Source organism: Schistocerca americana, chromosome 10, assembly GCF_021461395.2.
Source record: "Schistocerca americana isolate TAMUIC-IGC-003095 chromosome 10, iqSchAmer2.1, whole genome shotgun sequence".
Lineage (NCBI taxonomy): Eukaryota > Metazoa > Arthropoda > Insecta > Orthoptera > Acrididae > Schistocerca > Schistocerca americana.
In genome coordinates this window covers 99,418,709-99,442,627 of record NC_060128.1, presented here as the reverse complement: position 1 = coordinate 99,442,627, position 23,919 = coordinate 99,418,709, and positions in this window count along the sequence as shown.

Here is a 23,919-nt window from a genome sequence, read left to right as displayed (position 1 = left end):
TGCTTGGAGGGTAAAAATCGTCCAGGGAGACCAAGAGATGAATACACTAAGCAGATTCAGAAGGATGTACGTTGCAGTAGATACCGGGAGATGAAGAAGCCTGCACAGGACAGAGTAGCATGGAGAGCTGCATTAAACCAGTTTCAGGACTGAAGACCACAACAACAAGAACAATGCGTGACAGAGCAGGTTTAGGATCTCTTGGAACGAGACGATATTCAGATCATGGATTGAACCTTCTGCCCCCGCGAGTTAAATCACATCGAGCGCATGCGTGGTGCGTTCGGCAGAGGTATTGTACGAGTTGCATTCAAGTTCTAAGGCCTCCGATTTTTTTCTAATTAACTACTCATCCGAAATAGATGAAACTGGCGTTACTTCTCGACGTAATCGCCCTGCAGACGTACACATTTTTCACAACGCTGACGCCATGATTCTATGGCAGCGGCGAAGGCTTCTTTAGGAGTCTGTTTTTACCACTGGAAAATCGCTGAGGCAATAGCAGCATGGCTGGTGAATGTGCGGCCACGGAGAGTGTCTTTCATTGTTGGAAAAAGCCAAACGTCACTAGGAGCCAGGACAGGTCAGTAGGGAGCATGAGGAATCACTTCAAAGTTGTTATCACGAAGAAACTGTTGCGTAACGTTAGCTCGATGTGCGGGTGCGTTGTCTTGGTGAAACAGCACACGTGCAGCCCTTCCCGGACGTTTTCGTTGCGGTGCGGGAAGGAATTTGTTCTTCAAAACATTTTCGTAGGATGCACCTGTTACCGTAGTGTCCTTTGGAACGCAATGGATAAGGATTACGCCCTCGCTGTCCCAGAACATGGACACCATCATTTTTTCAGCACTGGCGGTTACCCGAAATTTTTTTGGTGGCGGTGAATCTGTGTGCTTCCATTGAGTTGACTGGCGCTTTGTTTCTGGATTGAAGTCCCATTCGTGCTGTCGTTGCGCGTCAACATTGCTTGGCAACATGCCACACGGGCAGCCATGTGGCCGTCTGTCAGCATTCGTGGCACCCAGCTGGATGACACTTTTCGCATTTTCAGGTCGTCATGCACGATTGTGTGCACAGAACCCAGAGAAATGCCAACTCTGGAGGCGATCTGTTCAACAGTCATTCGGCGATCCCCCAAAACAACTCTCTCCACTTTCTCGATGATGTCTTCAGACCAGCTTGTGCGAGCCCGAGGTTGTTTCGGTTTGTTGTCACATGATGTTCTGCCTTCATTAAGCTGTCGCACCCACGAACGCACTTTCGACACATCCATAACTCCATCACCACTTGTCTCCTTCAACTGTCAATGAATTTCAATTGGATTCACACCAGGCAAATTCAGAAAACGAATGATTGCACGTTGTTCAAGTAAGGAAAACGTCGCCATTTTAAGTATTTAAAACAGTTCTCATTCTCGCCGCTGGTGGTAAAATTCCATCTGCCGTACGGTGCTGCCATCTCTGGGACGTATTGACAATGAACGCGGCCTCATTTTAAAACAATGCGCATGTTTCTATCTCTTTCCAGTCCGGAGGAAAAAAATCGGAGGCCTTAGAACTTGAATGCACCTCGTAGCACGTCTGCGTGCCCGAACCAGCATCTAACAGTTATCAACCGCACCGTTACAGGAATGAATCGATGTAAAGCCAGGACTCCTTCTACACCTACATCTGCATCTGCATTCTCTGCAATCCAGAGTACGGTGCGTGGCGGAGGGTAATGTGTACCACTACTAATCATATCCTTTCCTGCTGTACTCACAAATAGGAGAGAAAAACGACTGTCTATAGGCCTCTTTATTTCCTACATCTTATCTTCGTGGTACTTACGTGCAGTGTATGCTGGCGGCAGTAGAATGGTTCGTCAGTCAGCTTCAAATACCGATTCTCTAAATTATCTCCATACTTTTTCTTGAAAAGAACATCGCCTTGTCTCCCGGAATTCCCATTTGAGTTGCCAAAGCATCTCGGTGTTGTCCGGAGCTACCGGTAACAAACCTAGCAGTCCGCCTCTGAACTGCATCGATGTCTTCCTTCAATCCGACCTGGTATGGATCCCAAACACTCGAGCAGTACTCAAGAATAGGTTGCATCAGCTTCCTATATGCGGTCTCCTTTACAGGTGAACCACTCTTTCCTAAAATTCTCCCAATAAAACGAAGTCGGCCATTGGCCTTCCCTACGACAGTTATCACAATCTCGTTCCATCTCATATCGCTTTGCATCGTTACGACCATGTACTTAAACGACATTACAGGTTTGATCTTCCTACTCGTCCAAAGTATCTTATATCTTCCACATTTTGGGCTAGCTGCCACTCATCACACCGACTGGAAATTTGGTCTAAGTTGTTTTGCGTCTTCCTACTGTCACATAACTTCGACAACTCATCTTACACCACGGCACAATCAGAAAACTACCTCAAATTGATGCCCACCCTGTCCGCCAAATCATTTACGTACACACATCAAAAAACGTTTGGCATCACATCGGTTCCGAGAGCTCCGGAACCTGTACAGGAAACTGGGATAGAGATCAACATAAACATCATTTCCACCCTTTTTATTGCTCATGAAAACCACACATTGCATGTTGTACCACCATACAGCGAGACCTCAAGAGGTGGTGGTCCAGATTGCTGTACACACCAGTACCTCTAATACCCAGTAGCACGTCCTCTTGCATTGATGCATGCCTGTATTCGTCGTGACATACTATCCACAAGTTCATCAAGGCACTGTTGGTCCAGATTGTTCCATTCCTTAATGGCGATTCGGCGTAGCTCCCTAAGAGTGGTTGGTGGGTCACGTCGTCCATAAACAGCCCTTTCAATCTGTCCCAGGCATGTTCGATAGGATTCGTGTCTGGAGAACATGCTGGCTACTCTAGTCGAGCGATGTCGTTATCCTGAAGGAAGTCATTCACAAGATACGCACGATGGGGACGCGAATTGGCGTCCATGAAGACGAATGCCTCGCCAATATGCTGCCGATATGGTTGCACTAATGGTCGGAGGATGGCGCTCACGTACCGCACACCCGTTACGGCGCCTTCTATGACCACCAGCGGCGTACGTCGGCCCCACATAACGCCATCCCAAAACATCAGGGAACCTCCATCTTAATTAACTCGCTGGACACTGTGTCTAAGGCGTTAAGCCTGACGGAGGTTGCCTCCAAACATGTCTCCGACGATTGTCTGGTTGAAGGCATATGCGACACTCATCGGTGAAGAGAAGGTGATGCCAATCCTGAGCGGTCCATTCGGCATGTTGTTGGGTCCAACTGTACCGCGCTGCATAGTGTCGTGGTTGCAAAGATGGACCACGCCATGGATGTCAGAAGTGAAGTTGGGCATCATACAGCCTGTTGCGCACAGTTTGAGTCGTAACACGACGTCCTGTGGCTACACGAAAAGCAATATTCGACATGGTGGCGTTGCTGTCAGGGTTCCTCCGAGCCATAATCCGTAGGTAGCGGTCATCCACTGCAGTAGCAGCCCTTGGGCGGCCTGAGCGAAGCATGTCATCGACAGTTCCCGTCTCTCTGTATCTCCTCCATGTCCGACAACATCGCTTTGGTTCACTCTGAGACGCCTGGACACTTCCCGTGTTGAGAGCCCTTCCTGGCACAGAGCAACAATTCGTATGCCATCGAACCGCGGCATTGACCGTCTAGGCAAGATTAAACTACAGACAACAAGAGCTGTGTATCTCCTTCCTGGTGGAATGACTTGAACTGATAGCCTGTTGGACCCTCTCCGTCTAATAGGTGTTGCTCATGCTTGATTGTACATCTTTGGGCGGGTTTAGTGACATCTCTGAGTAGTCAGAGCGACTTTGTCTGTGATACAGTATCCACAGTCAACGTCTATCTTTAGGAGTTCTGGGAACCGAGATGATGTAAAACTTTTTTTGATGTGTGTATACAGAGAATAACAGTGGTCCTATCACACTTCCCTGGAGCACTCCTGACGATACCCTTGTCTCCAGTGAACACTCGCTGTCGAAGACAACATACTGGGCTCTGTTACTTAGGAAGTCTTACAGCGACATATATGTGAACTTATTCCACATGTTCGTACGTTCGCTAACAACCTGCAATGAGGCACCGTGTCAAAGGCATCCGAAAATCTAGAAATATGGTGTCTGCCTGTTGCCTTTCATCATAATTCGCAGTATATCATATGAGAAAAGGGCGAACTGGGTTTCGAACGAACAATGCATTCTAAAACCATGCTGATTCGTGCACTTATGATTCTCAGTTTCAAGAAAATTTCTTATATTCGAAGTGAGAATATGTTCAAGGATTCTGCAGCAACATTTTGGCCCGCATGGCAGAACAATTCAGAGCAGTCCGCGATGATCACACGCCCTTTTGAGGACCATGTCCCCACTTTTTCTATGTTCAGGGAACTATTATAACTTTCTGTGACTGCAGGGTAATTATTGTTCAAAATGGTTCAAATGGCTCTGAGCACTAAGAGACTTAACTGCGGTGTTCGTCAGTCCCCTAGAACTTAGAACTACTTAAACCTAACTAACCTAAGGACATCACACACATCCATGCCCGAGGCAGGATTCGAACCTACGACCGTAGCGTCTGCTAATTATTGTCTTGGAATGAAAGTTCGTCTCACTGCCTAAATATTCTAGTGTCAGATCTTTTGATGTGTGGTCCAACTTGGCAGTGAAACATCATGCGATGGTTTAGCACAGCAGTCCAGAAGATACCTGGAGATACTGCAAGTTTTTAAATATCTTATGTAATGGTTAAGTCAGAACTTCAGAACCAGATTTTAGATTTTAAACTACAAAACATTTCCAGGCTCATGTGGGTGCTCTGACATTAATTTATTGATCATAAACTGCAGATTAAAACTGAAGAAATTGCAGAAGGTAGTAAATTAAAGAGATGAGTCGTGGATACACAGAAAGAACCCCAAGTTGCTGACAGTTTCAGGGGGAGCGTTTCGCAACGATTGACTGAAACGGGATAATGGAGCAATGTAGAAAACGACTGCACAAATTTTATACAAGAAATAATGAAAGGTAGCAGAAGAACAAATAGGGATATACAAGGGTCAGTAGAAAACCTGGGATAACAAAGGAGATATTGAATTTAATTGACGAAAGGAGACAAAATAAAAACTGAGAATCCAAAAATGAGCAGCCAGTGAAACAGCGTTGCATCCTGTCCTCGGTGCTATCCAGTCTGTGCGTTAGGCAGATAGTAAATAAAGCCGAAAAAAAATTTTCTGAGGGGAATAGAAGCTCAGACAGAAGAAATAAAATCTCGAAGTTTTGTGATTGCCTTCTAACTACGTAAGAGACAGATAAGTTTTTGAAAGAATAGCTGAAAAGAATTTGTAACAAGAACACCAATCAAGAAACAAAACAAGAATAATGGAATGTAATCGAATTAAATAAGAAGATGTTAAGGAAGTTAAATCAGAAAATGAGACATAGGAAGTAGCAGATTAATTTTGCTATTTGGGCAGTGAAATACCTGACTTTTGACGGAGTAGAGAGGACATAAAATCGATATTGGCAATAGCATTTCGGAAAAAACGGATTTATTGACATCTCATGTAAATTTTAGTGTTAAGTGTTTCTTAGTGAAGGTATTAGTCTGCAGTGTAGCTGTATATTGAAATGAAACGTGGATGACAAACAGTGGAGATAAGAAGAGAGTAGTAGCTGTAGAAAGATGTGGACCTACAGAAAAATGCTGAAGAGAAATTGAATAAATTTGTGGAGAAATGCATTTTATCTCACAAGTTGATGTCTAAAATGGATGTCCCGCTTCACTTATTGCCATTCGCACTCCCCGCCATTACCAGATTGATGTTTCTTTTATGCCTCCCGATGTCTCCTTTCAACCCACTTCTTCTTTTACTCAATTTGTCATAAATTTCTTTTTGTTGTGTTAGATTTCATACTTCATCATTAGTTACCTGGTCTACACACCTAACACTAATCATTGTTGTGTAGCAGTACATTTCTAAAGCTTTTATTCTCTTCCTATCTTCACTGGTCATCGCCCACATTACATTTCCATAGGAGCCTATCCTCCAGGTGACTGCCTTCGGAAAATGCTTTCTAAGACTTAAACTTATATTCACTCTTAACAATTTTCCCTTTGTGATAAACTATTATTTTCCTGCAACTAATTTGCATTTTATACTGTTCTCTACTTCGGCCACAGTCAAACATTTAGCTGCCCTACAGCTAAAACTCCTGTACTTCTCTTAGCTTCTCATTTCTATTTTATTTCTCTCTGAATATGAGAGAATGAGAAGCTTGAAATGGTAAATGAGTTTTGCTATTTGGGGAGCAAAATAACTGATGATGGTCGAAGTAGAGAGGATGTAAAATGTAGACTGGCAATGGCAAGGAAAGCTTTTCTGAAGAAGAGAAATTTGTTAACATCGAGTGTAGATTTCAGTGTCAGGAAGTCGTTTCTGAAAGTATTTGTATGGAGTGTAGCCAGGTATGGAAGTAAAACATGGACGATAAATAGTTTGGACAAGAAGAGAATAGAAGCTTCTGAAATGTGATGCTACAGAAGAATGCTGAAGATTAGATGGGTAGATCACATAACTAATAAGGAGGTATTGAATAGAATTGGGGAGAAGAGGAGTTTGTGTCACAACTCCACTAGAAGAAGGGATCGGTTGGTAGGACATGTTCTGAGGCATGAAGGGATCACCAATTTAGTATTGGAGGGCAGCGTGGAGGGTAAAAATCTGCGAGAGAGACCAAGAGATGAATACACTAAACAGATTCTGAATGGTGTAGGTTGCAGTAGGTACTGGGAGATGAAGAAGCTTGCACAGGATAGAGTAGCATGGAGAGCTGCATCAAACCAGTCTCTGGACTGAAGACCACACCAACAACAACATCCATTCTGTTCCGATCATCTTGCAACACCTTAACAATAGCTGGCAGAACTGAATGCCATCGCCAAACCTCAAAGTTATTGTGTCCTCTCGCTGAAGTTTAGAAACTTCTCCTTGGTTTCCTTCACTGCTTGTTTATCAACTGAATTAAATCGCATACTGCCTCGATTTGTTGTTCGGCTGCGACAGCTGCGGCCTGGTTTCCGCACACGATGTAGGCATCGTATTAATGTACGATATTTTCTTTAGGGTGAATATTTTCAATGTAGCTCAATGATCGACGAATGCCTGGTGAAGTCGTGTGGATTGTGGATGCGATAAGAGAGGAGATAACGCCTTGTTTGCTTCGCTTTCACTGGCCATGCCTCGTCTCAGACCTGTCCGACGTCAGCCGTGGCTCACTTATGCCAGGCTAATATTTTCCTAATGAGCACCGCCATTACGCCCCATTAAGGACCAGCGGTACGCTTCCTCAGCAAAGCGTTTACCTGTAAATTGTCTTCTCCAACACCTTGTGAACAACAAGGTCCCTCGTAAAGTAAGGAGCTAGTATTAAGAGTTTTACGTCGGAAACTCAATGAGTTCGTCAGCCACGCAGCGGAACCTCAGGCAGAACAGGAACGAGGAAAGAAATCGGCCCTACCCCTCTGAAGGAACCATGCCAAAATTCGGTTTTATCCGTTTAGGGAAATTGCGGTAAACTGAAATCTGTTTCGTTACACGAGGATTTCGACAGCCGTCCTCCCGATATTAGTCAAAAACGAGGGTTCAACAATTATTTATTGAACTTAATGATGGTTAGTTAAAAACAGTCTTGGTTGCAATTTTAGTTTTTTTAACCAGGACTGTTAAGCACTGGTTTTCTGTATGCTACATATGGATTGGAAGAATTTCTATAATGATGATTACACACACGAAAGAATGGTGTTTTATCTACACACCCTATTTTTCCACGTAATCTCCATCCCATTCTGTTTGTTACACGAGGATTTCGACAGCCATCCTCCCGATATTAGTCAAAAACGAGGGTTCAACAATTATTTATTGAGCTTAATGATGATTAGTTAAAAACAGTCTTGGATGCAATTTTAGTTTTTTTAACCAACACTGTTAAGCACTGGTTTTCTGTGTGCTACATATGGATTGGAGGAATTTCTATAATGATGATTACACACACGAAAGAATGGTGTTTTATCTACACACCCTATTTTTCCACGTAATCTCCATCCCATTCTGTTTTTTCACACGAGGATTTCGACATCCACCCTCCCGATATTAGTCAAAAACGAGGGTTCAACAATTATTTATTGAACTTAATGACGATTAGTTAAAAACAGTCTTGGTTGCAATTTTAGTTTTTTTAACCAACACTGTTAAGCACTGGTTTTCTGTATGCTACATATGGATTGGAAGAATTTCTATAATTATGATGACACATACGAAAGAATGGTGTTTTATCTACACACTCTATTTTTCCACGTTATCTCCATCCCATTCTATAGCCTTGCTCCAGCGCGAAACAAGGGCGTGTATGCCCTGTGGGTACCAATCCAAGTCCTGGTGGCGGAAAAAGTCTTTCATTGTGTGAATCACTTCCTCATCGTCCTCAAAATGTCCTCCAATTGCCGAGTCGTGATGGTTCTGTCTTCGCGAATCATTAGCTCGGTGCAACATGTCAGAATGTGACAGCCGTGGATGGTCTCCCCGACCGCTGCAAATCGTGGAGCTCCCCCGAACCGCCTTCTGGTGACCTCACCCTTCGTGCCCAGAGACTGACTGTACTTCTGTAGACAGCAGATGCTCCGTAGGCTTTGCACAAGCGTTCGTGAATATTCCCCACAGTTTCTTTATCTGCAGTGAGAAATTCAATGACGGCACGTTGCTTGCAACGTAGATCACCTACAGACGCCATTGTGAAACTGACCTACAGCTATGCTGTGAGTCGGAAGTGACGGAAACTTGGCGCGCCCACTCAGAAGACTCCAAATAATACATACGTAACGTTTCGCATTCGTAGTGTTCTTTTCAGGTGAGAAAAAAAAGCGATGCTTTACTTTCTGGGCAACCCTCGTACCTTAATCTCTCTAGTACACACAAAGCCGTCAGTTTCCAAAGCAGTACGATACACACTGGCGGTACAAGAGCATGTAAACACCCTAAATTCTGACACCTTGCGGATTTATTGGTTATTTTTCTTTGAATGCTGTTAAACGTAATCTACACTACTGGCCATTAAAATTGCTACACCTAGAAGAAATGCAGATGATAAACGGGTATTCATTGGACAAATATATTATACTACAACTGACAAGTGACTACATTTTCACGCAATTTGGGCGCCTAGATCCTGAGAAATCAGTACCCAGAACAACCACTTCTGGCTGTAATAACGGCCTTGATACACCTGGGCACTGAGTCAAACAGAGCTTGGATGGCGTGTACAGGTACAGCTGCCCATGCAGCTTCAACACGATACCACAGTTCATCAAGAGTAGTGACTGGGGTATTGAGACTAGCCAGTTGCTCGGCCACCATCGACCAGACGTTCTCAATTGCTGAGAGATCTGGAGAATGTGCTCGCCAGGGCAGCAGTCGAACATTTTCTGTATCCAGAAAGGCCCGTAGAGGACCTGCAACACGCGGTCGTGCATTGTCCTGCTGAAATGTAGGGTTTCGCAGGGATCGAATGAAGGGTAGAGCCACGGATCGTAACACATCTGAAATGTAACGTCCAAAGTGCCGTCAATGTGAACAAGAGGTGATCGAGACGTGTAACCAATGGCACCCCATATCATCACGCCGGGTGATAGGTCAGTATGGCGATGACGAATACACGCTTCTAATGTGCGTTCATTGCGATGTCGCCAAACACGGATGCGACCATCATGATGCTGTAAACAGAACGTAAAATGACGTTTTGCCATTCCTGCACCGAGGTTCGTCGTTGAGTACACCATCACCGGCGCTCCTGTCTGTGATGCAGCGTCAGAGGTAATATAAAGGCTCCTTTGAAAAAAAAATTTGTTTACTACTACTACTAGGCTAATTACTGTTTAGCTCTACAGGACCTTTATACTGAAATGTTTCCCACACCACCTTGTATTGTCTTTCTATGTGTGTGAGTAACTGTATGTTCATTGTTGTGGGTAAATACATACAGCGTACACAGGGCGATGTGTGAAACTGATAGCGATTACACGCTCCCGCTGTTGTAGAAATCTGCTCCAGATGCTATAGATACCATGTTGAGCTGAAAGTGGTAACCAAAGTACGGAGATATACAGGGTGATTCAAAAAGAATACCACAACTTTAAAAATGTGTATTTAATGAAAGAAACATAATATAACCTTCTGTTATACATCATTACAAAGAGTATTTAAAAAGGTTTTTTTTCACTCAAAAACAAGTTCAGAGATGTTCAATATGGCCCCCTCCAGACACTCGAGCAATATCATCCCGATACTCCAACTCGTTCCACACTCTCTGTAGCATATCAGGCGTAACAGTTTGGATAGCTGCTGTTATTTCTCGTTTCAAATCATCATTGGTGGCTGGGAGAGGTGGCCGAAACACCATATCCTTAACATACCCCCATAAGAAAAAATCGCAGGGGGTAAGATCAGGGCTTCTTGGAGGCCAGTGATGAAGTGCTCTGTTACGGGCTGCCTGGCGGCCGATCCATCGCCTCGGGTAGTTGACGTTCAGGTAGTTACGGACAGATAAGTGCCAATGTGGTGGCGCTCCATCCATCAGGAGGTTTAACACCATACTTCGTTCGAAATGCACGCTGAACAACTGTCGTCGATTCACTTCTGCCGTACTCAATAACACAAAAAGCTTTCTGTTGAGCGGTCGCCATCTTAGCATCAACTGACGCTGACGCCTAGTCAACAGGGCCTCAAGCGAACAAATGTCCAACTAAATGAAACTTTATAGTTCCCTTAATTCGCCGACAGATAGTGCTTAGCTCTGCCTTTTGTCGTTGCAGAGTTTTAAATTCCTAAAGTTGTGGTATTCTTTTTGAATCACCCTTCGGGGCTCTATTGCATAGCAATCAGTTGCTTTCGGTTCTGAGCAATGTCCAGGTACAATTGTGGATTTGAATGATCCATGAAGTGACTTCTTTTCCGAAGAAAGATTCGAACTATTTCACTACAACTGAACGCTCCCGTCGGAAATGTTCTCAAGCTGGTATTAAATCACAATAGAAGTATACACTGGTTGTAGAATAAGACGTACCTTCTTGAAATGAACAATATTTTATTGTTCTATTAACTGATTTCCTTCCATATACACTTATATTTTACAATGTGAATCAAAAACTCGCAATGGCGTCGGTTTTTTACATCACAAGAATGATTCTCCTCCAGTAAAATTACCCTTAACAAGAACAAAAGCTCATTACCCTAAGAAGAATTATGCGAGCGCTGACCGCCACACAATATCTTTGTCTCTCTCTCTCTCTCTCTCTGTATATCTCGCACTGTCACAGCAAGTTACGCTGCATGATACATCATAGTAACCGCAGCCATGGTCTCCGAGCTGATAGTCCATGCTGCTTTAAACGTCGTCGAACTGTTGGTGCAGATGGTTGTTGTCTTGTAAACGTCCCCATGTCAGCATGTTGTAGGTGTCGCCACTGGCGCCAACCTTGTGTGAATGCTATGAAAAGCTAATCATTTGCATATCACAGCATCTTCTTCCTGTCGGTAGGGGACCGCACCGCCACTTCCCAGCAAATTAGGGACACTGTTGCACCTGGGGTATCGGCGAGGACCATTCGCAACCCATGAAGCTGGGCTACGGTACCGCACACCGTTAGGCCGTCTTCCGCTCACGCCCCAACATCGTGCAGCCCGCCTCCAGTGGTGTCGCGACAGGCGTGAATGGAGGGACGAATGGAGACGTATCGTCTTCAGCTATGAGAGTCGCTTCTGCCTTGGTGCCAATGATGGTCGTAGCGTGTTTGGCGCCGTGCAGGTGAGCGCCACAATCAGGACTGCATACGACCGAGGCACACAGGGCCAACACCCGGCGTCATGGTGTGGGGAGCGATCTCCTGCACTGGCCGTACACCACTGGTGATCGTCGAGGGGACACTGAATAGTGCACGGTACATCCAAACCGCCATCGAACCCATCGTTCTACCATTCCTAGACCGGCAAGGGAACTTGCTGTTGCAACAGGACAATGCACGTCCGCATGTATCCCGTGCCACCCAACGTGCTCTAGAAGGTGTAAGTCAACTACCCTGGCCAGCAAGATCTCCGGATCTGTCCCCCATCGAGCATGTTTGGGACTCGATGAAGCGTCGTCTCACGCGGTCTGCACGTCCAGCACGAACGCTGGTCCAACTGAGGCGCCAGGTGGAAATGGCATGGCAAGCCGTTCCACAGGACTACATCCAGCATCTCTACGATCGTCTCCATGGGAGAATAGCAGCCTGCATTGCTGCGAAAGGTGGATATACACTGCACTAGTGCCGACATTGTGCATGCTCTGTTGCCTGTGTCTATGTGCCTGTGGTTCTGTCAGTGTGATCATGTGATGTATCTGACCCCAGGAAAGTGTCACTAAAGTTTCCCCTTCCTGGGACAATGAATTCACGGTGTTCTTATTTCAATTTCCAGGAGTGTATATTAATATTACACTGACAGAAAAATTTATTTTGTGGGATTCTAAATGAGATACAGTACATTAAATTTTAGATTTTATCGCAGAGGAATACATTTGAGGCACTGAAAACCATAAAGCACATTACCGAGACTGTAGCATTTATTCATGCTCCTGACATATGTTGCTCTTATCTGTACTGAAAGTCCATATTGTACGTACATCTTAACATTCAAACTACCTCACTGGTTTCTTTGGTATTCACTTAAGTAGGCTCTCAGCGCCTCATTCGTATTCTAGTCAAGTGATCTTGCCGCTAGGTAGTACTACTTGCGGCCGGTGTGGCCGAGCGGTTCTAGGCGCTTCAGTCTGGAACGCTACCGTCGCAGGTTCGAATCCTGCCTCAGGCACAGATGTGTGTGATGTCCTTAGGTTAGTTAGGTTTAAGTAGTTCTAAGTCCTAGGGTACTGGTGACCGCAGATGTTAAGTCCCATAGTGCTCAGAGCCATTTCAACCAGTACTACTTGAATTTAGTCATTTCCGCATACGGCAGGTTCTGTTAGGAGTCGGTTCTCTACTATGCAGGAATCGGCTTTCCTGTGGCGAGCCAGCATGAACTCTGTTGAACCTGTATTAAGGGCTAACAGAAAAGAAGATTACGAGGAAAATTTAGCCGGAAAGAAACTAGGGCATTCCAGACCAGATCCGTTGTCTGAGAAAATGACGAAACGATACAAGCGTGGCTACAAGCGAACATTTTACAAAGAAGTGTATAATTAGCCTAAGTTGGTGTGTGTGTGTGTGTGTGTGTGTGTGTGTGTGTGAGAGAGAGAGTGTGTGTGTGTGTGCGCGCCCAACGTACGAATGCCTGGTTTTCAGCCCAGAAGTTAGTTCGTTAACTAGTACATGAATTAGGGATCTTGTGCATTTGTCCGAAAAAATAAAAAAGCACGGAAACTCCCGTTTACACAAAACTGCGAAACGGGGAGTAGCGAAAGCTTAAACTTTATTTCGTTCTTGCCATACTCTGTACTCAATTATGTGTAAAACAACAAAATTCCACAAAAAAAAATCTTCCTGTTTTCAGACAGGTAATGCGTATTACTGTATTTACGTGAATTCGACCCCCACCCCCCCTACTTCAGTGAATATCAGAGAAACCAGTGAGATAGCTTGAATGTTCAGATATACGTACAATATGGACCTTCAGGACAAATGGTTCAAATGGCTCTGAGCACTATGGGACTTAGCATCTGAGCTCATCAGTCGCCTAGAACTTAGAACTACTTAAACCTAACTAACCTAAGGACATCACACACGTGCGCACCATTTTTTACCATACGGAGTACTCGAAATTGGGGTGCGCACAAGATTCCATGGCGCATTAGATTCGAGTGCAAACTTGAATCCATCACCGGTATTTCTTACCCTATGTGATCTGAAGTAGCAAAACATTTATTAAATTCTAGCAGGAAAATATAGGTACGGTATCTGTGAATTAAAGAAAGGAAGATGTAAATCGGGTAAGAGGTTATCGAGTTAAACGAGCTGAATTCTGTTTGCTGGCGTCAAAATAAAATCCATTATTGCCACGAGAGGAAATTTTCTTTAGTCGTCGGTTCAAATAGAACGTGTAGTATTTTGTTTGTTTTTATTTGCTCGTTGAAATTTAGGTCCTGTCCCGTGCATTACAACGCATTGTTGTACTTTTCAACCTCGTTTCATTATTGTTGGCCTATTGTAGTATTTCGCATTGTGTTTGCATTAGGTAGTAGAGTTGGGCAACTCGATTCTTTTTCCCGATTCGATTCCTACGATTCAATCTCACATTGCGAATCGATTCCTACGATTCGTTCACGATTCTTTCACGATTCATTCTAGTCTGCGATGGCATGATTCTTACGGAATGCAAAAAGTTCTACATCTTACTCACAGATGGCAGGACATGTCTGAAATTGTCAATGGGGTTAGAATCGAACTGTGTCATGATATGCCAGAAATAGTTTTACGAGATGGCGTTATAAAAAATGTGAAATAGCGTTTTTATAATATAAAATTGCGTTTTTACGAATGGAACTATTATATATATTAAAACTGACTTTTTATGACAGAATGGAACTATGTAGGTGAACTCAAAAAGCAAAAACCAGTGTAAATACAAAATTTTAACCAAATCGTTGGGGCCGTTTTCGGGATACACTAAATATAATACATAATTCAAGTGCTATTGCTCGTGTGTAAAGAAGGTGTGTGTGTTTTGCACTGCATCTGCAACAAATAAGAGGTACGTATTTATTCATCATACTTGGATTTCTTGATTTTAATCGTGTGTATTGGGAGCTGTGTACTCGCTGTATATCGTTTCTGTCATCACTAGTTCGTGTATTACTCGCGCAAACTAAGCAGACGTCGGCGCGGTGGCTGATGGTAGCGATAGTAAATAGGAAATGCCTTTAAGCTCGTTCCCGCCAGTCACCGTCAGGTGTCAGCTTGGTTTTCACGTCGAGTAATATTACGGCCCACGAACTTCGTTCGTTCGTTCCGAGCTTCCTTTGTTCACATAAATCCTCCACTTGACTGCCATCTGGCGGTCGTAATCATTCGGCGTGATTCGAAAGTTGCCTTCGAGTTCGAAGCATAGCGTACAAAGAATCGATGAATCGTTGGAACTTGGAATAGTCACGACTGGGAAACACGCAATCGTTCTTGCGATCCTTTTGAACGACGATTCGTCCGTATCACGATTCGATTCTTACGATTCTTTATTTAGAGTCGTTCAAATGAACGACGCATTCACGAATCGCCACAACTCTATTAGGTAGACGCGAAATGTAAGGCAAGCAAAGAAGAATATCATATGAAGCTACTTTCAAGGTTCAAAAATGGCTCTGAGCACTATGGGACTCAACTTCTCAGGTCATTAGTCCCCTAGAACTTAGAACTACTTAAACCTAACTAACCTAAGGACATCACACACATCCATGCCCGAGGCAGGATTCGAACCTGCGACCGTAGCAGCCTCATGGTTCCGGACTGCGCGCCTAGAACCGCGAGACCACCGCGGCCGGCTACTTTCAAGGGTAAAGTAATTCTTCATGCTGAAAAATGTGGTGAAGAAAGACAGGAAGAGAATTCAATGTAGCTGATGGTAATGTTCGCTTGTGTAAGAAACAGAAACTGGAGTTAATTGCAACTACCGCTACTAGAAGTAAATTCACTGGATCTCGCAAAAGAAGACATCCTGTCTTCGAAGTAAATGTTTTGGAATTCGTGCGAGAAAGGAGGAAGAATGGACAACCTGTGACCGGTGACACCGAAGCAACAGTTTAGGGCTAGCCGGAGATGGGATGATCGCTTTATGAAACGAGAGGGCTTATCTCTGCGACGCTGTACAACAATATGCCAAAGGCTGCCACAGGATTTTGAGACTAAACTTCAAGAATTTCAGCGTTATGTTATCACACTTCGGAAAGAGAAGATTTTTCTGATAGACCAAACAGGCAACGCTGATGGAACTCCAGTTTGGTTTGATATGCCACGTCGTTACACGATTGGCGAGGAGGGTACAAAAAAAGTTACCATCAAAACATCTGGGAGTGAAAAACAGCGCGTAACACCAATGCTGGCAAACACAGCAGATGGGGACAAACTCCCGCCTTTTTTAATCTTCAAGCGAAAAGCAAGCCTCAAGACTCCAAAAAAAAAAAAAAAAAAAAAAAAATGAAAAGCTATTCCCTGATGACTTCATTTTTCGGAATCAAGAGAAGGGATGGATGACTGAATCTTTGATGCTTGGCTGGCTCCAAAACGTGTGGGAAGCCGGTCAGAGCGGGCTTTCCAAGCAACCATCACTGATTTGTCTTGATGCATTTCGTGATCACCTCAATGACAACGTGAAAAAGAAGATCCACAGCCTACCCAGTGACCTTGTTATTGCCCGCAGCTCGTGGTCGTGCGGTAGCGTTCTCGCTTCCCACGCGCGGGTTCCCGGTTTCGATTCCCGGCGGGGTCAGGGATTTTCTCTGCCTCGTGATGGCTGGGTGTTGTGTGCTGTCCTTAGGTTAGTTAGGTTTAAGTAGTTCTAAGTTCTAGGGGACTGATGACCATAGATGATAAGTCCCATAGTGCTCAGAGCCATTTGAACCATTTTTGACCTTGTTATTATTCCTGGAGGAATGACTTCTGCATTACAGCCCCTGGACATTAGCATAAATAACCCTTCCAAAAGTTACGTTAAGGAACAGTATGAAAAGTGGTTTTGTGAACCAAATTGTGAACTAACTGTGACAGGCAAAACTAAACGTGCTGCATCCTACATTATTGCGCACTGGTTTTCGGCTGTCTGACAACGCATCGAAGCACCAATGATCGTAAAATCTTTCAAGAAATGCTGTATTTCAAATACTCTCGATTGCAGTGAAGATTATGTGGACTGGAACGACACCGAGGATGGAGGGGAAGCAGAAAATGAATCTATTTCTGATGTAGTCTCTTCCGAGGATTCCAGTAATGGTGACATTGGTGAATAATGATGCGTAACGCCTGTAATCTACAGTATGTTTTTTTGTACATCATCAAGGAAATCAAGTTGGGCGTTCATTTTTAAAAATGAAAATGTCACTTATTACCGTAATGAGTAATTTGAAAATAAATGGTTCAAATGGCTCTGAGCACTATGGGACTTAACTTCTAAGGTCATCAGTCCCCTAGAACTTAGAACTAACCTAAGGACAGCACACACACCCATGCCCGAGGCAGGATTCGAACCTGCGACCGTAGCGGTCGTGCGGTTCCATACTATAGCGCCTAGAACCGCTTGGTCACCCCGACCGGCTCAAAATAAATTATTATTGTCTTTGATAGTTCATGTATACAATCACTATTGTTTGTAATAAAGTCAGCATTTTAAAATAAACTTCAACAATACAAAAATACCCTACCAGCGATAGGCCAAAATTCCTTTTTTTATTAATTTAATTTTTAAAATCGTAGAGCGCGTTACATTCGATGGCGAATAGATTCGCGCAAAACCGGTATTATTATTATTACCACTATTATTATTATTATTAACAGCAGCTGAAATTGTATAAATTTTTTTGTTAAGCATAACTCTTAGACAGCAGATGCTATTAATTTAGCATACGCCCGTTGGGTATCTGTCTGTTCTAAGTCGTGTCTCCCTACCACTTTCGCGCAACGACGCTCTGAGCGTGTTTTTTAGGGATCTGACTAGTTTGAACCTGGGACCTGTTGCTGGTAAGGAGACGCCAGACCACACATCACATGTAGAGTTCAGAAGAGTTCAGTGAGACTAGCGATGATATAATCAAATACTTAATGATTTCAGCGTCAGCTCCACTGCACTCCCTGTAAAAGAATCTTCATACTAACTAAATTTAGTGGAAGGGGTTCAAGGCTTTCCTATTTTTAGTTAGCTGGTAAAATAACGTCGAAAAAGCAGTTAAGTTTATCATTGGAAATTTTATTCTACTCACAAAACATTATTTATAAATTGCACTATTGATAAAAGGAAGTATTTTAATACAGGGTGATAAAAACCAACTGCGTTCAACAAAAATGTGAACGAATATTCCCTGAATGGGTTTCCAAGTTCTACAATGGATCGAAGGATGACCTATGCCATACCACATCTATAATCTAGATTTAAGTCAAGTTTCATAAAAGAGAAAACTATCAAAATGGTCTACAGTGACCCTCAATTATGTTTAATTACTTATCTAACTTGTCGTAAATTACAATGGCTGATGTGGCTTCTCAATAATTATATAACAGAAAAATCATCGCATTTCAGATTTTAACTTCAAGTAGCAAATGTGAATACCACGAAGTTTAATTGACGATCGTCACTAGTATTACCCAAAAAGGGGATGTAACACATGAGACTTCTACAGTTCTGAGTGAAGCCTTATGCAGTCAAAAATGCGGCATCGCGTGCGTTTATTACCTTGTCGGTGTTCGTCAGGGGGCGGCGGCCGGCCCAGCTCCGTCCAGCTCGCCCTCTCGGAAGCAACTCCCTCCTAACTTCTCCTTACTATAATTTACCGAAGTTGGTTTAAAAAAAACTATTTGGCTGTGTTTTCATGTTAACCTTAAGTCACGCCTACAAAAATTCTGTCTATCCAATGAGAAACGTTATACTTTTCGTGGTGGGGCAATGTTTTTAAAGTTTGCAACGTAACAGAGACGCGAAAAAGTTTCACACTAAAACTTGCAGCTGGTGTGGTCCTTTTAGCGTTATCGTAAGATCTATACTGTTCTTGTGGAGGGCTCTATCTTTTAACATGGGCTGGGGGTGGTCCTAACGTAACAGAGACGCGAAAAAGTCTCACGCTAAAACTTGCGGGTGGTGTAGCCCTTTTTGTGTTATCGTAAGATCTATACTGTTCTTCTGGAGGGCTCTAGTTTTTAACATGGGCTGGCCACGTGTCCATCCCTTATCGTAGGGCCTCCTAGCCTACACGATTCTGCTCTCGGCTTCTGTTCTCGTTTCTCCCTTTGGAACTGCATCTGTTCCATGGTAGGAAGGTATGACATGCATTTAGGCGTTCTTGTGTTAGTCTGTGGTATTCCATTTGCTCACTCGTTGATCGTATTACTTTGGTTAATTTAATGTTAGGATTTATTCGGAGCTATGTGACATACTGCCGGATTTGCTATCATGTCAGGGTTTTCATGGAAGGTGTTGGATTTGCCTGACACCTTACAGCCATAGCCATACATCAACACGATATCGACCTTTTCCGCAATTGGTAAACGGTCCATTTTAGCGACCTTTTAACTTATCACGAAGCAAATACCGTCCGCACTGGCGGAATGTTATGTGATACCTCTTACTTATACATTGGTGACTATTACAGCGCCATCTATCAAAAAGCGAAAAAGGTGGTCGAACTAAAACAATCATATTTCTTTACGTACTACAAGAACATATAATAAAAATGGGGGTTCCTATTAAAAAAACGCAGTTGATATCCGTTTGACTTATGGCAGCGCTATCTAGCGGGCCAACCATAGCGCCACCTGGTTTCCCCCTTCGAACTAGACAAGTTTCGTTCTTTGTAGTTGTTCATTTGACGCTTATTTGGTGAGATAGTTGGCCCGGTAACTATCAATGGACCACCCTGTATACTCTCCTAAACAGAAAATATGACGTAAGGACGAGTGTTGTTCCTGGAGAACAGTGTAGCTAGGAAAACACGAATTTCAGTGCAGTGACTGATTTTAGAATCACATGTAGAAATGCTCACTAGAGGCCACCATAAGCAGTTTCCACCATTTTCAACAGTTTTGTTCTTGTTAAATATGAGACTGTGTTTTTTGCAACATTTGTAAATATATCATCCTCTACGCAGGTAAGTAGTTTATAACGTAAATGGAGTTATTATATGTATCTGGGCATGAAAGGTGCTCACACTTCCGTCTGGACACTTTTCCGTCGTTCCTTACTTACTTCAAATTCCAGGGAGGCATATTTCCTCTTTGCAGCAAAACAAAAGGCAGTTTGTTTTTTGTCACTCGCTTCTTTTATTTGTGAAGCACCTTCATTGGCAATTTTCGATGTTTTTAGTCCATGTGTGTCGCCCTGGAGATGTATTTACACGGTCTGCATCCTCCAGATTACTGCATTTCGGCGTTTGTTTGGCCACCTTTATTTAAAACCTTTGCTAACCAGGTTTCACTAACAGAGAAAAGTGGAAGTGAAGTCTTGCACTGAAAGTGAAAGTGAAGTTTTGCAACAAATATGATCAACAAAGCCGAAGTTTGCCATATGGAGCATGCTGACTGTGTAAATACACCTCTAGGGCGACACGCATGGACTAAAAACATCATAAAAAGACAGTGAAGACACTTCACGAACAAAAGAGGCTTATGACAAAAAACGATATACATCCCCAAGACGTACGAACAAAAGAAGCTTATGACAAAAAACGATATACTTCCCCATGACGTGTGGTTAGTTTTAGAATTAGTGGCACCTTGAGAGGTGGCATGAGCCCCCTCTCATCTTACGATTTTCCTCTCTAATTGCATGCGGTGAAAAGTTGCTATTCCTTCACATGCGGACTTCCCAGGCAGCGTCTCTCGTCACCTGGGTGGTCCAGTGACAGGCGGGATCTGCTGTTCTTGAAAGGGTAAGCCGACGGGTGTGAGGGAGTCGAGTGAATGCTTTCCAGACGCCGGCATTGTAGAATAGCGACGGAAACACGCTCGCAGGGGCCTGAAGTAGCGGCTGGGCTAGAGGTTCCGTTACTTCGCAGAAACTTAGCGAAAACACTTTCTGGCGGGCTACCAGCGAGGCGTGGGAATAACTTGTGTACCCAGGCAGTTGTGGCGGGCAAATTCCCGCGCTTTCTGCAAAATCGTAACTGTAATAGGCTTGCTCAGGGCATAGCTCTGTGACGTAGCAAAATCGGCGCACAAATTGGCGCCAAGAATCTCCATTGGTGGAATGGTAGTGCTCCGGCAGTAGAGTGGAATTTTCCGCCGGTTTTCGAGTTGCTGATTGGAACGGTTAACCACGGCCACTGTCGTGGGGGCGGGAATGTTCTGTGTTCGGTTTGTACGGGTGCTCTTGTCGGTAGTCGGCTCTCGGCTTTCGGTCAGGGTAGGTTACAAGACTGAGCTCTCGCTGCTCTGGACAGCCTGCCTTCCGTTGGCTGTCTAATATACTTTTATTTGATTGTAATTGTTTAACAAAGTTGCTGAAGTTTCGACTTCAACGCAACTTTCCGAGTACAGTTGGCAATTGAGCGTTCTGCGTACAAGCGGTCTATGTTGTCTGTCTTGAGCAGTTTTGGCTAAGTTGACTGTATCGGAGTTACTGTGTGACTTCACTTGTTAAAATCAATCACTGTACTGTCAGTGATTGTGTGGCGAGCCTTCTTCGTCTCCCTCAGAGGCGCATTTGTATTGCTAGGAAGTCTTTAGTCTGGAACAACCAGACCAGGATAATTTGTTTCAGACTATACTCGCGACATTATCATCACCACGACGGGACGTCGAAGCATCCAGCCATCGCCTCCAGTACGCCAGATCGTGTCCGTGCACTGAAGAAGACAGCTTGGTAATGTACGTCTGCAGCACCGGCAAAGCAGGCAATTTTGCTAGGTGATAATCAGAGCTCAGCAGGGCGCGCCTGTTTGTCTTTTCTAACTTTGTTCTGTCTTGGGTGTTCATTGTCTGAGTTCTCACTAATGTGGCAGCAATTAATGTTGGGTTAGCTGTGTGTCTCTCTTAAGATTTGAGTTGCAAGGAATTGGCTCCACATACCACTTCGTCATAAACGTCATAATCTAGTTTAGGGACAACTTCACCTTCACAGCATTTATTTGAGTATCCAATTTGAGCCAATTTGATGTATTGTAAATGTTTCATGTGTTTTTGTTTATTATTTTGTGTTTAATCTTAATAAATCATATTGTTATTTTGGACAGAACTTTCATTCTGTTAATCGGCAGAGCAATCCTATCATTTCTCACTACGTTAATGAAACCTTCCTTTATTTAACTTATTTATCAAATTAAATTATTGCAGGTGGCAAACTCTTTTCTACTCGACTTGCAGGGTTCGTTGCAGTCAGTTCGTGTATCTTTTTAATCCATGTGCAACAGTAAAAGTCGGAGTTAGAATAGGGGGGCTTAGAGCATCATTTACGTATGTAGATTCTAGAAGAATTTAGTGTTAAATGCACTGCTAGCCCCGGCACCATTCAAATGATAATGAGCAGGAATACAGTTGTACTCTATGCTATTAAATTGAAGCTGACCAACACATGTTTAACTTCTTAAGCTTGCAGTGTTACGTGGCTTTATGCTTAATTACAGACTTAATATTTTATCAGTTGATTTGTTTTCACCATGTAACGCCCGCTGTTTACATCCTTCTTCGTTGCTGAGCGATGTATCACTTTTCGTTCTGACACCACAACTGTTTCTTTCCTATATCTTTACTACTTTTTATCTATATAAATGATGAACTATTGGTTTTGCCGTTTAACAAATTTTTAATAACTGTGGAGGTGTCACAGGCATCGGTCCCACCTAATGTGTCACCCGCCTATACGTTTTACATGAACCTTTTAAGACTCGATCGATCTGTTTACAAAGAGAAAGCAGAATATCTCTTCGTTTGAAGTTTTCCAACAACGACCTAGGAAGCTCGACGCCCTCGCGGCCCAGGCTCTTCCATGGCTCGCGGTAGTTTGCAGCATTCGTTTTATTCCTTGCCCACTTGCCGCTACGTCGAACTTTCGTGGTGCTCGTTGGGCAACGTCTTCCACGTTATCTGCAACATAAATAAACTTTCTTCCCACAGTATTTCTGAAAACCCAAAAACAAACTTAAAAAACATAATAATAATAACTGTTGAGGCTTTCGTGGCCACTTGTTGACAAACTGCCTATTGGCTTCTGTCTCGGGTTCTTCGGCCGACGTTCATCTAATGATTTTTCTGACGTTTCGCCAGCACGAGTGGCTGGCACTGTCAAAGCTTCACCCTCCATTGCCGGTGGTGAACTGGAGCCGAGCTCGCGGCCGCAGACTATATGTACCTGGCGCGCCAACGTCCGAGGGCTTCTCCGCGGTCATTTCCGGTGCGGTTCTCCTCTTGCTACCTGCGACGGTCGTTCGCTGCAGTACGGGAAGCCAGGATCCGTTGACCTTAAGGCTTTCCTCTTTCTTGTTCAAACTGTTAGCGTGTTTTTGTATTTCTACAGCTTCTCTGAACAAGCGCGTGTGACAGTGGTTCTCTACAGCCAGAACCTGCGTGTCGGCGAATTTTATTACGTGGTCGGTCTCATTCAGTGCGTGCTCTGCCACGGCCGATTTCTCCACCTGCCCCAACCTGCAATGTCGCTTATGCTCTTTGATCCTGGTGTTAATGGATCGTCCAGTCATTCCGACATAAACTTTTCCGCATGTGCATGGTATGCGGTATATTCCCGACATTGCAAGTGGGTCTCATTTCTCCTTCGCCGATCTAAGACACTCTTTGATCTGCCTTGTCGGTTTGAAAATCGTCTTTACGCCATGTTTGCGCAATATACGGCCGATTCTGTCCGTCACTCTGGGAATGTATGGCAGAAAGGCCGTACCCGACATTTCTTTTTCTGGTTCCTTACTTCGCCGAGTGTTTGGCTCTGTTACACTTCTAATATAACTTGTGGAGTACCCATTGCTCCCCAGGACAGTTTCCAGGTGTTGCATTTCTCGTTTGAGGTGTTGCGGCTCACATATTCGTCCTGCTCTCGTTACGAGCGTACTAATCATGTCTCTTTTCTGGCTCGGGTGGTGATTTGAAAGTTTGTACAGGTATCGACATAGTCAGCGGCCGCGAGCTCGCCTCCAGTTCACCACCGGCAATGGAGGGTGAAGCTTTGACAATGC